Source organism: Zeus faber (genome assembly GCF_960531495.2).
Source record: "Zeus faber genome assembly, chromosome: 22".
Lineage (NCBI taxonomy): Eukaryota > Metazoa > Chordata > Actinopteri > Zeiformes > Zeidae > Zeus > Zeus faber.
The window spans coordinates 13,592,384-13,605,983 of record NC_137209.1 but is presented as its reverse complement, the minus strand read 5'-3'; the positions used below and the strand labels follow the sequence as shown (position 1 = coordinate 13,605,983).

Genomic DNA, 13,600 nt, shown 5'->3' with positions numbered 1-13,600 from the left:
CTTGACACATGCCGTGATCTGAGGTGACACCCTGCCTCCTGATGTTGTCATTGCAGCCCCCCCCCCCGGCCCCCCGGCGCCCGAGCGCTACTCTGCAACTTTACACACACACACACACACACACACACACACACACACACACACACAAAACACACCTTCTTCCTCTGTGACATTTCACGTGCCAGCAGGACACAGGAATCCCACACTGGGTAATAAGGTTTAGGTCCAAAACGGTAAAAATATATGTGTGTGTGTGTGTGTGTGCGTGTGCGTGTGTGTGTGTGCGTGTGCCTGTGCGCGTGTGTTTGTGTGTGTGTGTGTGTGTGTGTGTGTGTGTGTGTGTGTCTGGTATCCCGCCTGTAAAGCAACGAATCGTCAAATCTGTTTCATCCCAAAGTTCCATTACGGCAGCATCACTCCACTCTCTCGCTGGGAATTTCCCCTGGGGGTGTTGAACCCCCGCTGGGTGGTGCCGATGAGGTGGCCGCAGATTGAAGGAGGAATCTGATGAGCTAATGAGCTGAGCGGAGCGGTGATTTCCAGGGCGATGATGATGGATGGACGAGTCTGTTTATATATATATATATATATATATATATATATATATATATATAGAGTATATATATATAGTAATCGGAAGATAGCCGGTTCGATCCCCGGCTCCTCGTGGCAGCATGCTGATGTGTCCTTGAGCAAGACACTTAACCGCCTAACTGCTCCTCGGGCGCTACTACATGGCAGCCCACTGCTCCTGCAAACGTCAGCTACTAGGATGGTAAAATGCATTTTGTTGCCTCAGTACTTCCATTCCGTGCAATGACAATTAATCAAATCCAGAAAAATATTATATATATATATATATATATATATATATATATATATACAGCATATATATGTGAGGAAATATGACCGAGGGTCATCGGAGGGTAAAGCCAGCGAGGTCTCATGAGGCGGTGGCCAAAAATGTCAAAATGGTATTTGTGTGAATATTGAAGGTGTGGTTTTCTGTGTGTGTGCATCAATGAGGAGTACCTGGAAATGAGAGAGGAAATCTTTTTTTTTTTTTTGTCAAAATATGATATCATATGAATGTTTGAGTGTGACGCCAATACGCGACATCTCCTTTACATCTAAGCTTCTATACCAGCAGCCTTTTGCAGGAAAAAAAAAAAAAAAAAAAGAAGCCTGCAAACACAATCAAGTAGTCAACGTCAGGGTAAAAGTTTGACATTGAAGTGGTTTGGCCCCTTCTCCCTGGCGGCGGCGGCGGCGGCGGCTCACCAATGCAATGAAACATTCCGCTTCAAAGCAATGACATCACCGCCTCACTGATGAAAGTGGTAAAAAAGTAAAAAAAAAAAAAGCCATTTCATCAATTGAGGAGAAATGACGGTGGGACAAATGGCACACGCCCCCCCCCCCCCCCCCCCCCCCCCCCCCCCCCCCCCCCCCCCCACCACACACACACACACACACACACACACACACACACAGCGAGACAGCCACTTTAGAAGAGCATTTTGAGCTGCAATCGGAGTTTAGAGCAATCTCAACTGAAGTGGGAGCATCATCGAGGAAAGGCGTCAAGGGAGAAGGAGGGAGAGAAAGAGAGAAAGAGAGAGAGAGAGAGAGAGAGAGAGAGAAGAAAGATGAGTAAATCTTCTGTGAGAAGCCTTCTGGCGGTGCTCGTGTTGCTGATGTAGTAAGAACAAAAGCGCGGTAAATGGACCACGGCACCCATTTTCAATTATGGATTAAGTTGGACCCATCCGCCCCCCCCCCCCCCCAACACACACACACACACACATTCACACACACACACACACACACAAACACAAACACACACACAAACACGCATGCACGAGCCTACGCCTCACCCTAACCAAAACAGGGTTTGTAACGGTAAGCAACAGCAACAGCATGCGACAATTTCCACGAGCTCCCCGCCTGGCTGAGAAAAGAGATTGAGCTGCGTGCAACAGTGGGACGAGGACACACACACACACACACACACACACAGGCACAAACACACACACACACAAACACACACACACACACACACATACACACACCATATAACTTCTTTTTTTATGCCTTTTTAATGAACAGAAGGCTGAGCGGAAGAGATAAAAGCTGTGGAGGATCAGGGAGTGATGGGGAAGTGGGTGTTGTGTATGTGTGTGTGTGTGTGTGTGTGTGTGTGTGTGTGTGTGTGTGTGTGTGTGTCTGTGTGTGTGTGTGTGTGCGCGCGCGAGCGTGTATCACCATGCTGTACAGATGAGTCTGGTTACTTTGAGAGTACACATCTCCCTAATGCTGCATTCAATTATTATAATATTATTATTATTATTCAATTATAATAACAATAATAATAATGAACACATATTAATATTTAATATATTCTTTTAATATATTATATTATAAGATATATATATATATACATATATATAAAATATAAAACAAAAAAAATCTCTTCCAACTTGTCAAAACTCTCCATGTCATCCGAAAAAAAGGAGGTAGACTTGAGAAGAAAAGACGTAAGAACAACTGGAGAACATGTCCCAGAACACTGTCAATTGCAGAGCTCTTATTGGGTATTCAGAATACTCAATAAGAGCTCAGCATGAACGCGACAGCGAGAACATGCGGCAGTGGCTTTACATAAAGATGAAAACATCGAACCAAATAAGACAGGGAAATCAAACTCCACTGTATATGTAAAACATGGGCCAAATGTCGCGGCTCCGGAAAAACAAAACAAGCCGGTTTGAACCGGGGAAAAGGAGGTTGAAGTCCGTCCCCGGCCGTGACGCGACGGCACTCGGACCGGTCGCGACGAGGGGGAGCTCTCAGGGCGAGGAAGAGGTAAAAGACACAGTTTGACTCGGGGGCTTGCGCCGAGAACACCACAAGAGCCCGGATCACCGCGTCAGTTTGCTCTGATCTTGTTCTGAAGACGTCTTTTTGGCCTCAAACCTCCGCTTCTTTTTGAGCGTTTTTCTTTGTCGTCGTTGCAACATTTTGTTGGGTGCCTACGTGTTGGGAAGCCGATGAATAAACCAATGAGTGACTCGAGCAACGTATTTAACCGGCAAACACAAATTAAGTCCTCTTTTCCCATCTCTTAGGGCTACTTTAGAATATAGAGTGGCAGCCGACTATGTATCCAGAGGTAGAGGTGGAGGAGGAGGAGGAGGAGGAAGACATACAGGCACACAGCATCGCTGTCAAGGTCTTGATTAGCCTTAACAACACAAAAAGGCCACAGTCTCCATCACGGAAATTAGTCATTTTGAAATGCCGTCTGCAATTATAGCTCACCTGTTAATCGTAGTTTGGGATCTTGCGATCGCTTTGATTGCGTTTCAGAGAGGGAGGCCAAATATTTCCGCAGAGTTTTCGAGAGGAGGGATAATGGTCGGGCAGGATAAAGCCAACTCGCGACAGCTCGATAGACCCAAAGCCGCGTTAGCTACATTTGCATGTTTTTTATTTTTTCCATTCTTTTCAAACGCGGCGAAAAGCGATTCTCACATCCGGGGCAGGTGAATTGCGCTGACATGACAGAATGTTTGCAACAATGATTTTGCTTCCAAGGGAAATAGCTGGTCCGAGCTGCACACGGGGCCTCGGGGCACCAGTCGATGGCATCGGCCTGTGACTTGCTGCTATATTGGCTTTCCTTCAAATGAACCAAGTTTATCGAACTAATAAGGAATGACTCTTTGTTTGTATGTATGTCCTTCAATTAGCTTGACGGGTGGATTACTGGGGACCCATGGATGTGCGGTGTCCAGTATGGTGCAATTTGGACACGCATAAACCGCGAGCAGCTAGCCAGCGGGGGCGGGGCTTCCCGTGAATGCAATCGCCCCGTTCCTTTCAGTTTGATGTGGACGCGTGACACGTGTCATATTTATGAACTTTGAATATACAAGCGGCCACTCATTCCAAAATCTGGACCTGGGTGTGTTTCTGCACTAGTTTTTACAATGGCAATCTTGTGTGCTAGCACAATGTGATTTCCGCCAATGTTGCGGCTGCCACTGATGGGATGCAGAAGGAAAGCAAGAAGGAAAACAAAGATTCCCGTCGCATTGCACTTCAATGTAGAAATGTTTCAAAGATGAGTTCAAAGATTGTAGCCATGCTTTGTAAAACAGCAGCTTCAGAAGAATACAGTGGCTTGACGGCTGAAGCGACTGTATTCTCTCCACACTGGATCACTTTAAAATAGGCCAACAAATCAGGTTAACTCCCAATGATCGATTGTTAACGTTTCGGTTAAAATACCAACGTTTTCCCTTTAAACTAGAGGGTGGAGCTGAGGTAGAGACAGCGGGGGTGATGCGGTCGGGACAATTCTTTTATTTCGAGCTCTTTGAACGATCGGCCGCTATCGGATTTCCGCGCCGCGCAGCTGCGAGCCAGGACCTTCCCTCCTCCAACTCAAAACTCCCACCTTCCATTCTCCCCCAGAGAAATGGCGATTCCGTGGCCTCAGGTGGCACCTGTCTCTCGGTCGACCTGGCAGCGATAGCCGGCGACCTCGCGCCCCTCCACGTGTCGAGAGGGCGGCTCGCCCTCTCGCCGAGCGTCTCCCATTGTCCTTGGAAAGGTTGCGGTTTCATTGCGCTACGTTGACGCGGCGAGGACGAGGATGGAATTCCAGCCCACGTGGAAATCGATGCTATTGACCATCGAGCAAAATAACACACATACGCGCGGGGCTGCAAGGACTGCACAAGCATTTGTGGATCCATCTTGTGCGAACTATGCACGTGACGGGTCCACAAATGGGTAATCCAGCCGAGTGGGTAAGTGCGGACTCAAAGCACACGAGGTGGCAAACGTCCCTGAGAAAACGGACAAGTTTCCCACTCGCACACAGTCACTGATGATAGCATGGACTTGATTGACACGCACTAACGCCCATACAAAGACCATAGTGTGAAAAGCAGGTCACTAGAGACTGGACTCGGCTCACGCGTGGTGCGGGCGTCCGGCGTTTAACAAAACATGTCAGGGACCCCTTGTTCACTGCCGGATGTGAATAACAATCCTATCTGTGCCGCCGCGCTCCGGAGGGGGGGGGCGGGCGTTTGCCTCAAAGTTACGGATGGGGGTGGGGGGGGGGGGCGTCTTTCCGGCCGCCGTGGCAGTAAACAGCGGGAGAAATGAAAACAGCGAGGATGTTGTTAACGGTGATGACAAGACGGTGGGGAATTGTAGCCTGTCAGCGCCGCACCAGAACAGCTAAATGCTATGGTGATACAAGAGCCGTGCAGCATGTGTGAAGAAATTGGATTGGGGGGGGGTGGAGAGGGGGAGAAGAGGGGCAGGGCAGGTTTAATAAGATGAGTTGCATGAATAGCTCCATCCCAACTTGTGTGGCGCATTATTCAACACATAATGATGCCCCACATCCTGCTATTTCAATGATTGGATTACACATTGGGGATAATTGGGTACTTTTAGGCGAGAATAGAAATGTGATAAGACAAGTACGTGTACGTGTGTGTGTGTGTTTCCATATTTCACATCCTGGCCCCCATGCTGCCAAATCTACTCTTCACTTCACATCACTCTGCCGTTCAAACTTCCATCGACTCATGAACAGACACACACGCAGAAGCACAAAAACAAAACAAAAAAAAAAAAACTCGTCCACACAGGCACACATACGTGCGCGCACTTCGCAGTCAACCTCGATTAGCTTCCCACCGGTGGCACCCGCCCCACGGTGAGCCTTTCCGGAGGCGTCTGAAGGCAAGTCGTCCGCCACGCGAGGGAGCAGCGGCCATTCGAACGCGCTGCCGACGCCTCATGAAGTAGACGGGCTTGCTGGTCGCACAGACGCAGGCGAGGACTGATCGCGCCCCTCCTCTCCCCGCCTGCCCCGAGGCACATGCAAGACCCCCCGGATGGCTGCTGGAAGAGGAGGTGTGTGTGCGCTCATTCAACTCCTCCGTAGTGATAAAAAGAAACACTTGCGAGCGCACGCGCAAAGGGAATGGACAGTGACGTAGTGGCCAAGCTCGCGCCGGTCTAAATTTCACTGACACGAACCCTTAAAGTGTGGATTACTGCACGCTACCGCCCTTTGAGACAGTGTGCAGCTCTTCAACAAAATCGGAGAGAGAGTGAAGGCAGAGGGAGGAGTTATACGATGACAATCGAGGGGGAAACTTTTTTCTGAAATGGGGGACGGGGGGGGGGGGGGGGGGGCACCGGGCATTTTTATTTCATTTAATTAGAAAACGGAGGAAAGTAAATGAATCCATAATAAAAACACACTGTTTTTATTTGCTTTGTCCCAATTCTGATCTGAGCTGCGGATCACGCCCTTCGCTGCGGAGCGCTATGTTCAGCGTAATGGTATGGTCCACTTTAGGGGTGTCTGAGATCACATTCCAAGATTCTTCCAGGCATGAATATGGGATGATGTTTACAATTAGAGGTAATGTTTTGTTTATTAGGGGGGGTCAGACCCATCACCCTGTAATTTAAACCATGAGTCAACCTGAAGTCAAGGCTGAGAGTGGTTTGGGCTGAAGACTGAGAAGACTTGATCTTGGATGGTCAGCAGGGTGCTGAGGGACTACAGATTGATAGGTGAAACCACAACCTGTCTGCGCCTGGGCCTATCACCATGTCTGCCTCTCCACAGAAAGCCCTTCCACTGGAGATGTGGGCTCTGGGAGGGGCCCTGTTCAGTGGATTCATTGCTCCCACGGCCGGTGTCCCACATTGTGAGCTATCTCTATGTTCTACTGTAGCAACGAGTCATTGCATGCACACAGCTGCACACAGCAGGAACAATACAATTACGTTCAATAACTCATAGACCGGCGCTGACAAGGTACGCTGGCCCTTTCATTTTGAGACAGGTTGAATAAGTTGTAATCACAGCTTTGACGGGCCACCGTCAAAAGGCTCATTCCCTTCCACCAAGGTCGCCTTCTTTCATTCTCTCCAGAACGGCTGATTACTGGACATCACGATCCAGGGAATGGCTCTCTCGTAATGAATGGGGCTATGATTTTCCATGCATGCGTGGGCTAATTCAACGTGCTTGTCTTTTGTTCTGCAACGTTTATGCCCTAGCCCTGCAGTATTGAACAAGCTTTTCTCTGTGAAGTACACACACAGTCATACGCAGTATTTCAGTGCTCTCCTCTCCTCATTCCGGCTGAGCCTTGCATACTCATGCAATACGTAGACCCAAGTCCGACTGAATCTGAATTTGACGGGAGAAAACTGTTTTGATAGCGTCCTCATAGCTGTAAAACTACGCAAATATTATGGGTCAAATATTTGAAGCATAATCTGCCGTCATTCCCAAAATGTTTTTTTATTCTCTTTGAAATAACCCACTGGGGGAGCAATAAATGTATAACACCGGGTGCCATCTGTGACTATGCACAGTTGCATTAGCCAGTAGGACGTGCATATGTCCATCAGTCTCACAATCTGCTTGTATGCTGCTCCAGGGTGACCATCGCGGCTCTGTGGTCGGTGACACCAATGTGGTGACGCCAAGGCTACTGGCCTAAAGGCCGATGGATTCGGCTGAAGAGCTGGCCCTTCAGTTTTTAAATATAGCCGAGGGCCACATCTTAATTTAAACCATTCAAGGCCGTTTGTCTAACTGATAGCACTTGAAGGTCACCGAAGGCGCACATCAAGACTGTTAATAGGACGGAAATAAACAAAAAAAAATTACGAAATACATTTTGCAGTATGTGATTCAGCATCCGAAATACAAACTTCAGCATCAGTATATAGAGCCCAATTGTTGTTACCATACAATTAACAAAGTAGTGGCCGAGAGTCACTCCTTGGCTGTTGGTCACTGTGGTCATCTTAAAGCCCAACCAAAATGACCAAAATGATTCCTGAAACTTTCTGACCCTTCCTCTGTTAGAAGCAGTTGATATAGCGAGAGTTCAGAAGAGTCGGTTCAACTCTGAGTCGTGAATGGAATTTTCACAAGAACCGCTCCGTTCTGTAAGAATCATTCCTTTTAAGACGGAATCCAAAGCGTAGAATCAGTCCGATTTAATATTAATGATGCCAAATGCATTCACCTTCTCTTTCACAATACTTGAATCCTCAGTGATTACTTTCTAGTTCCCCAGTTTGCACCTAGAAGATCTGCTCACTCTCACGCCGCGGGGCGCCATTCGAGGCGCAGTTTTGACCGACGCGACTCTTTAGAGCGTGGGGTTCAGAGTTAATGAAGTTAACTAGATGTGCTTTCAGATATGGCTTTTAATCCCTCTCTCCATCCTTTCTTCATCATTTCTTCTATTCCTGTTCACCTACTCATCCACCGTCACAGCGGACGCCTGGCAGGCTCCAGCTACAGAGGTAGTTGAGATAAGAGTTCACGGGGGCCAGACATGAGACGCGGTAAACTGAAGAGTGTTCTCAGCAAATTGGAAGAGCCGGCTCGTTAACCAATAGGGAGCTGAGCAGCAGGCAGTTGGACTGCATAATGACTCCAACTAGCATATCTTGAGCATGCCCTTGCACTTGTTTGTAAGAACAAGTCCGTTTACAGTTAACATTTCAGTCATTTTCCATGACGTTGCTCTTATCGTCTTACCGTTCAGCTCGCAAGACTTCTTTTTCCCTTATTTGATCTCTTTGGTTATTATTCCAGCCACCTCTTGTGCGGCTGGGCGCTTTCCTTCAGGGTTGTTCAACAATCCCGATTTTGTGACGTCTCAAACAATTACAATGATAATATTAACTTTTGAAATGTTCGAGTAATCTCCAAATGGGCCTTCATGGAATCGCCATTGTGGTGGGGGGATGGTGTTGTTTGAGCAGCCACACCTGTCCTGGGTCTAGATAATTGTGGCCCAGGATCAGAGTGGCTGTACGCCTGTTGTTCGTTGGATGGTTGGTCGAACCAGCAACAGGTAAAACCCCCATCCCCACACACACTCAGGAGAGGAGCCCTTGTCATGACACATGTCCATCTGCTCCAGGGCTTGTTCCACCTCGCCCCCTCTCCAATAAACCTGTGTTTTCTACTCCATTGTCCGTGTCTCTGTGCCTGAGGGCCCTGAAAACGCCACTTGGTTGGCGTGTGGCAGGTGAAACTGCCGAAAAACATTACAAACATGTCGAAAAACATTACAAAAAACTTTTTGAATATATTTGCAGGACTATCCCGTAGTTTGTGCAATACAGGACAAAGTATTGTCTTTTTTCTTTGAGCATATGTAACTAAATATAATTGTAATTGTGCTATTAATTGAGTCATTCAAATATAAAACATTGTGTGTGTGTGCTGTTGCATGTTGCATGCTGTTGCATATGTCCAATTGTGGATAGAGCGTAAAAGAGGCAAAAAGAGGGAGAAACATGATCATGAATGTATATGTATTATGTACATTCACAGCCGCCGAGCTGTAATAATTCCTTTTGTTTTTACAGAAATGAGAATCTTGGGGGCGGGGGGGGGGGGTGTTTTCAGAAAAAGTCATTGTTGAGAGCAAGAAACTATCTGATCCTGCATGTTTAATCACTAATCAGGCTCCGGGTCGGTGGAGTTGGTTTTAATGAGTAGGGTACACTGCTCGAGGATGATGACCTTGTAACCCAGGTATTGGGAAAGTGTGTAACTGTCCAAAGATGGGCTAAAAAACATGGCCGCTTCGAGACAAGGGGCCAGTTGGTTAAATATCCACATCAGAAAGGGAGGACTTGGCACTGTGTATGTGACAACTTCGTAGGTATTAAAACAAATAAGGGTGGCGTGTCAACACAGTGTTTGTTGTACCCAATGGCACGAGTCTCTAGCAAAGTGACCAACAAGGACGGCGATTCTTCCCCACCTCTCATATCTCCCTGGAGAGCTTCATGAGATGGTGCACAGGGTAATGGCTCATGCGGGTGGAGATTGAAGAACTACTCATGCGGACAAAACAGCCACATTTACAGTCCTGGGTTATTATTTCCCCTGCAAGAGACACATCTGTTTGGATTCTTCACTCTCGTATTCTACCTGATCACCATGAGAAAGTGAATATATATAAAAAAGTAAAAAAAAGCGGAACGCAAGATAGTTTCTTATCAGCTGCGCGATCGCATTTTAACTTCAATGAGGAACGTGCTTCCACGTAGCGTGGTGAAGGGGCTCGTGCAGCACACTGCGTCGGTCCTAACACAGCGCCGTGCGGCCAAAGAAAGGACTTTACTGAAGCATAGGTAGCCCCTGGTGCTATCATTTCGGGGGAAGCATGCAGCTGCCTAGAACGACGAATGAATGTTAGTCCGTGGCAGGTTAGTGACCGGTCCGGGATAATCCGAATGGTATGAATGGATATTTGGGCTGGGGGAGGCCATTCTGAGTGGCTGGCACTGTACGATCCTAACACTGTGTATATATCCACGGTGGCGTGCGTCTATCCACTAATCTATCGTTATCGCCGTCCACTTCATGGAAGGTTTAAACGGACGTAATGTTTTCATTCCGGGGGGTTGCCCTTAACACTGAACGCGAGTCGTGTGCAAGTTTGCCTTGGAGTCGGCTGGCACCGGCACGGGCGCACGCCCACAGGGGCGGCAGCGCAGCGCACGAGGCGCATGCGCACACGCACTCGCGCGTCTTCGTCGCCAACGAATGAGTCGTGTCGTTAGGTTATGCCACGGCAGCTATCGAGAGTGAACTAGCAGTACGGTTGGTAGGCTGTTTGTCTAATAACCAAGGCTGCATTTCAATTTCACAACCCACTGAGCCTGCTTAGCCACACAACACTGATATGACACCGGGCCCGCCGAAAGGCTCTGTGCGAGAGTGTGTGTGTGTGTGTGTCTGTGTGTGCGAGCGACGTGGGAGCGAGGGAGCCGGTGTCTTTTCGGTTGCGTCTGCGAGCGAGACTGGGAGCGAGGGGCAAAAAAAAAAGAATAGAGACCGTAACGGCGACGGCGGTAATAACGGCGGCAAGCCAAACGTTAACCTCGCGGGGACTCGATGACGGCATCCGTCAAACGTTTGAGTCAACCCTGGGGAGGTTGAGCAAAGTGAGACTCGGTCACAAGCGCGTCGGGCGAGCGCCGCGACCCCACCGCCCCCCCCTCGCCCGACGCGCGGGCCCCCGACACATCTATCCCCCCCCGACTCGGTCTCGCCGGGGGCCCCATTATATTAGCGGAGCTTGAAAGTGACTTTCCCTTTTTATACCTCTCCCTCCAGGCCTGGCCCGTGCAGGGTGCCCCCCTTGTGTGCGCGGTACACGCAGACGGAGCGCTACGTCTCGTCTAATTAAAGGCTCCTGTTCACGGCCTCCATCTCACCCCCGCCTCCTCCCGGCTGTCTTGTCTGTCTCTCGCTCGGTCTCATGCCAGATGTGTATGCATGTGTGTGTGTGTGTGTGTGTGTGTGTGTGTGTGTGTGTGTGTGTGTGTGTGTTTGGTTTTTAGTCGCCATTTAAAAGTCTCACATCTACCCAAAATAATATGTCCAATGAAATTCAAAGTAGGATCTTAACAGAGGGATGTGCTACATGCGCCGCCGGGAGCCCGAGACGTGCCGGACGCCCCGGCGCCCTCGCCTTCCGCGACGCCCTCTCCTCTCTCTCGCCCGCGGGCCTGCGGCTCCGCTGTTATCCCTCCCTCTCTCTCGCTCTCTCCCCCATCCTTCCTCCCCAGTGGTCATCATCATTTGCTCTGCCATTAAGGGCACGGACGTCCTCAGACAGCCGCAAGTTAATTAGACATTGGTCCCTATCTGCCCCGCCGCCCGCACCCAACCTCTCTCTCTCTCTCTCTCTCTCTATCTGTGGACATAAAGGAGAACTGCAGCTTCCAGGGAACCGTCTGCCAATTGCAATGTGCCGTAGAGCCCCGCAGACGAGCCCGCAGAAGACGTAGAGGCACATCTTGCGTGCGCGGAGGGCGGAGACGGGGCAAGTGTTCCCCCTGTAGACGAAGCAAGCGGTCGATTATTTGAACGACGCGACTCAAACAGAGGCGCTCCCCAATCACAATCGTCAAAAACTAACAGCGAGAGTCAACGGCAGCGTGATCCCCCATTCGGCACTCAAAGTACTCGAATTCAGCGGTAATTGGGCGAGGTACTTGAAAAATACACGTCGGTCAATGGCGCGGCGTCAAGATCGATTTCACTGGCGGCGCCGGGGCCCGGAAAACCCCCCCCCTGCCTCCGGCGCGACAACATTTCGGCCTTTCTACCTGGCAAAAGCTACTGGTCCTTAACTTTCTAGAAGCTCCCCTGGCCTCTTTCAAAAGCCCTCGTCGCTGCGACTCCAACTTTTTGGCTTTTTAAAAAAAAAAAAAAATTGAAGAGGGCGTGAAGCAAACCCCGCGCTATCTCCGAGCGGCAACGACACCGTCTTCCCCCTCGCCGCCTCTCCACTTCAATGCGCTTCAAAGGAATATTAAAATCGGGGGTAAATAAAACATCGCGCCCCGTCAGGAAGTCAGACGGGGTTTTTTCGGCTTTCGAACCTCCGCGACTTGTCAAGCCCTCTGCCCCGCCCGCGTCCCCGCGCGGGGGATCCCGGCCTCGACGGCACCCGGGGTTGTTTGGAATGTTTGCCGTCCGCGGCGGCGGCGGCGGCAGGTGGGATTCGATCCTCGAGCCGGACGACTGCGTTTTTTTGCCCGCGCGAATAAGCTACGATAAGGCGTTTTTGGAACGGCACGCAACGGAGCGGCTCCTTGCAGAGGGCGCGGGATAGAGGCACGCTCAGTGCAGCACGGCCCCCGCCCCAACGCCCTCGGTCAAAGTTATCCTTGGCGACCAAGCGCCGGGCATCAATATTACAGATATTTTCTCAACACCACTCCTTCAGTCTCTCTCTCTCTCTCTCTCTCTCCCCCTCCCCAGTCGTGTCTCCCTCGCCCATTGCTCCCACCCCTCATTCATATTGCATCAATATTTCACGGGTGGGAAGCTATTGCCATGCAGTCCGGCTCTCTTCCTCCACCCTCCCACCACGCCCCCCACACTACCTCTCTCTCTCTCCCTCTCTCTCTCTCTCGCTCGCTCGCTCCTTCGCCCCTTGCCGATGATTCAAAGGAGGCCCGACGCTGATAATTAAAGAGTTATTGAAATTAGCATCGATCGGCCATCTCGCCGCCGCAAAGCGCGCGCCAAGGGTTCGGCTTTTCTAATCGCCGACCGGCTCTCTCAGCTGTCATGACTAAAGCGGACGTGCGGACGAACGCGCTACACGCTAAATGGAAACACAGATGTTAGTGCGGTGATACCGCATCCGGAGCAGAGTGTGGCATGTTGAATGCCTCCAACCTCCAGCCGGCGCACTCTGAGGCCGCCGCACGTCCTAATGCCCGCCCTGACGTGTGCGCTGACACCCTGCTCGGCCTCCCAATTTGTCTTGCTACGCCCTTGTCACTCCATCCATGAACACACACACACACACACACACACACACACACACACACACACACACACACACCTATAGAAACCCTGGCTGTTTCCTCGGCTATTCCGTCCGGGCTTTAGTGTTGATTTCCTGCCTCCAAAAATCTCCCCTTTCCCTTCTCTCACTCTCTTTGCGGCCGGGTCCATTCGTTCTCCCGACACCCAACAACCGAC

General features: G+C 50.0%; 1 protein-coding gene across 1 annotated transcript in view; it reads right to left on the bottom strand.

The window, feature by feature from the left end:
• nrxn2b (neurexin 2b) overlaps positions 1-13,600 on the bottom strand; it is a 677,945-nt gene that overhangs the window by 382,672 nt on the left and 281,673 nt on the right. The gene's annotated exons all lie outside the window — the stretch shown is intronic.